The sequence below is a fragment of the Mirounga leonina genome, unplaced genomic scaffold (assembly GCF_011800145.1).
Source record: "Mirounga leonina isolate KUSES-001 unplaced genomic scaffold, KU_Mleo_1.0 Mir_53, whole genome shotgun sequence".
Lineage (NCBI taxonomy): Eukaryota > Metazoa > Chordata > Mammalia > Carnivora > Phocidae > Mirounga > Mirounga leonina.
In genome coordinates, this window is record NW_023270807.1 from 51422220 (window position 1) to 51426257 (window position 4038).

A 4038-nucleotide genomic window follows, 5' to 3' on the forward strand; every position below is an offset into this window, starting at 1 on the left:
ATTACAATTAAAAGTCCTATAAAATATGCAAATGTATTTACAAAAAACTGAGCCAGCATCATTTAAACATTCCTGTTTTTCAAAATTCCTTGTAAACAGTTTTCAGAAATTCCTCAAAGATTATTTTTCTCTCTCTTCTTTAAGGTTTGTGTAAGTGTGTGCTTGTGTTGCTCAGTTGTTTTAAGATGAAAGTTCCCAGGTCTCCCTTGCCTGGAAAGTCTCTGGAGCAAGCAAGGAAGATGAGTGAGGTGGAACGGGTTGAGGGCTTGAGGAGAGAGGGCAAGCATGTATCCAGATCCTGGGTAAGAAGGGCAACGGCTGGCAGTGAGCCTTTCTGCCTGGGGCACAGCCTCCACAAGTGGTGGGCACTCACAAGCCTGCAAGTCTGGATGAGTCTGGCCTGGCCTTAGGGGTCAAGGGCTTCTGACAGCACTCCTGGGGAGAAGGGATGAGCACTGAGTCTAAACTCTGTAACAGTACAGTCCTACAACATCTGGGATTTTAGTAGTAATGCTAACATATATAGGGGTTTTTTCTTCCTTTAATTTAAAAAAAAATTGCTTTCCTCTAATTTTTCTTCTATAATATAGGTATTTTAAACTTCTTTTAAGAATTCTGTACAATTATTATGGTTTTTAGAGGGGAAAGAGAAGCATTTACAGACCTTCTACAACAATTATCTTGCTTTGTCAGTTCCTTTTTTAACCTCCATGTTTTCTCATACTTCACAGTCAATGAGTTTAAATATTTTTGTTGCTTTCCCCAAATATCCACCAATTTGTTCATCTTAACAGCTTCGTCCAGACATACAATATAGAAAATCGTAGGAAAGTGTCATAGACTTGAATGAGGGTAATCAAAGCACCTCTCAAAGTATCAAAGAACTATTATTTTGCTGTTTTAAAAGCATTGAAGCATTTTTCCTTTTTTTGTTTTTTTGTAGTTTTTAAATTTTGTTTTTTATTACATTTTTCAGAGAATTGCTCTAAGCTGTTCCAAGAACAGCCAGGAGGCAGGAAGGAGGTTCTCTTCCACCCACCCTCTATTTGACATAGCGCTACACATCTGCAATAAAAACCTTGGTCTTTTGGTCCCAAAATAGCTAAAGGAATAATAGAGATGCTCAGTGGCATCTTCCCAGCTGCCCCATGGGAACCAGGCCTGCCACACATCCCCAGCCTGCCTCAAGGGCCCATGGGCTAGAAAAGCCCTGGGGATCAGTGAGCAGCGTTTCTTCCCAGTTCCAGTCCTTCAGCATCCCCATCTGGTCTCAAATTATTTTGTTGTAAAGTTGCCCTTTTTTGTGCTTTTTTTCCTCTCATTTTTCATCTTCTTCTTCTTCACCTCATATCTATTTTCCCCCCAAACATGTGCCCTCTGAACCCCGCAGATTCTATACTTTCCTTAACAAAAGGTTACAGTTCACAGAGTGTGTCTGGAGTCTTCAGGTTGGTTGATATTAGCTGGTATGTCAACAGTTCTTATTTTTAAATATATATTGAGAGAGGTTTGTTTTTTAATGTAGCCTGTTCAGCATCCTGCCCTGTGCAAGTCCTGGTCTCCCCCAGGTGGAGGAAAGAGACCCACTGACACTAAGTATGGGTGACTGGTCTCTCTGGGCTGCTTGGGCTGCACTTTGAGCCTCTTCATGTTCATCTGGAAGCTGTTCGTGGCCTGGCTGATGGTCTGCGTGCTGGCCAGGTTGTTGGAGCTCACAGAGCCTTCTCTCTGTTGCTGGTGGATCACTGGAATTTACTGAGGACAGAAAGACCTGTCTTACTTGACCATAGTCAGCACAGTGGGTGGCTGGACGTGCATACTTCTGACTCCAGCGTAGGCCTGCTGCAGGGGGTCTGTGCCGGTGTGGTTCTGTGCTTAGGGGTGGATGCCTTTGGTAAAACACAGCTTCCACTGCAGGTTGCCCAATGGCCTGCTGGGGGAAGGCCGGTGAGCCTTTCACCCCAGTAGGGGATGGGATGTTAGGCACGCACAGCTGGTGAAGTGATGCTCCCAAAGGTGTTGCCACCTAGGTTGAGGTTATGGGTGAGGTCACCAGGCCATTCATGTTGAGTGCCACCATCTGCTGCATCTGGGCAGCAGTGAAGGTAGCCATGGGGTTCAGGTAGCCATCCTGCTCGACTGATGCCATTAGTCCCACTTGCTGCTACTTCAGTGCCTGTGTGTCGGCGCCATGGGCCCCGAACGGGAAGGAAGCATTAGCTGCGCCATGTACTCCTTGTCACTGTCAGCAAACCTGACCACCAGACTGGATGAGGTTCCCAGCATAGTCTAGCTCCTTCCATTTTTTTTTTTTTTTAAATGTGTTTATAACACTAGGAAAATTTTCTGGGACCTTCCTCCATTTGATTAATTTGATCTCTGGTATCGGCCTTTTTTCTCTTTTGCCTGTTAGTTGACATAATTTTAATTTTACCTTGCCAAATTTATTCACAGTTTATAGGAAATCAAATTCTTCTTTATAAGAGAAATATTATCCTAACCACTTTGATGAAATTATTTATACTTAGATAGAGTCTTTGTCTTTCTTATTAATTCTGTCACTTCAGCTATTAATTCTTTAGTTTGTTAAATTTGGAACTTAAATTACTGTTCTTTTCTCAAACTTTTTTCTGAATCTTATTCTTTTGTCCGGATTTTTAAAAAGATGTTCTTTGCTTGAGGAATTGCCTTCTGCCCCTATTCACAATTTTCTGTGCTGCTCTGTGTATTTTAATGAGTGGGGAATGATATTTCTTAGAGTTCCTTGCCAGTTCATTTCTGGCTGGACTCTACCAATGGTCGGAGGAGGAGGACTGATAATCCGCATTAATACAACAGTAGCTGACACCTATTCTGGAAAGAGCCTCCTTCCCACAGTCATCAGTCAGAATCAGCCCCTTATCTGTCTCCCTTGGTGCTCTTGTTATCCCCACCTGGCACTTTTTCTTGGGTTCATACTTTGCTTTGGGGAGTTCCTCCCCTGTGCTGCAATATCAATAGCGGGGCCCCTTGTCAAGGTCTAGGGACAACCATGCAACTTCTCCTGTTCATTGTGGGCTCCAGGGACAAAAGCCCCTCCCTTTTGTCCCCAACCCTGCAGATCATAGCTCTTTCCTGTAGTTACTAGTATCTGAGTTACCTCACTATTTCCCTTTTGCTCTCTTAGGCCTTCCAATACCTCTGTAACCATTTTCTGTACCAAATTTTCTCTGAAATACATAAAATGGTTTCTGTTTTCCTGGCCTTTGAATATATTCTTATTGTCTGTCTTTGGAAGCTTATTAAACAGAGTTGCCAGATAAAATACAGGATGCAATATTTAGTATGTGCTTGTAGTGAGAAAATGTCCATTGACTACCTAATTTTTTTTTTTTTTTAAGATTTTATTTGTTTGACAGAGAGAGACACAGCAAGAGAGGGAACACAAGCAGGGGGAGTGGGAGAGGGAGAAGCAGGCTTCCCGCCCAGCAGGGTGCCTGATGCGGGGCTCCATCCCAGGACCCTGGGACCATGACCCGAGCCGAAGGCAGACGCTTAACGACTGAGCCACCCAGGTGTCCCTTGACTACCTAAATTTAAATTGAGTTGAATGTCCTAAATTTTTATTTGTTAAATCTGTCAGCTCTATGGTTATATTCCTCACTAACCTGCTCTTTTGGTCATGGTAGATTATGGTTTGGAATATGCCACTGAGAGAGATGTGCTGTTGCTGGTCAGATATGAGGTTTCTTGCCTATTTCTTGAGGTAAGTATCTACCTGAGGCATTGTTCTCACTATCCAGTTCTACAGCCAGCACGCACTGCCATAGACCAGCAACAAGTGCAGATGCAGCTGCAAAAACAGCGCCCTTGGGGTTTAGGGACTCATACTGTGTTGGAATTCATCATATGAAATCATTAATGTTAAGGGACAGTTTTCTTAACATAATCCATATGGGTTTATCCTGAGTAATTTTCTACTTGAAGATTTATAGTCTACTCTTCTACCATTCAATTGAGCTGAATGTGTGCATCTGTTTGTTGGATAGTTCATATGTG

The 4038-nt window shown here is 42.9% G+C and overlaps 1 pseudogene; it reads right to left on the reverse strand.

Moving 5' to 3' along the window:
• Positions 1-1530: 1530 nt before the first annotated feature.
• Positions 1531-3663, reverse strand: LOC118001099 (annotated as a pseudogene).
• Between the last annotated feature and the right edge of the window lie 375 nt (positions 3664-4038).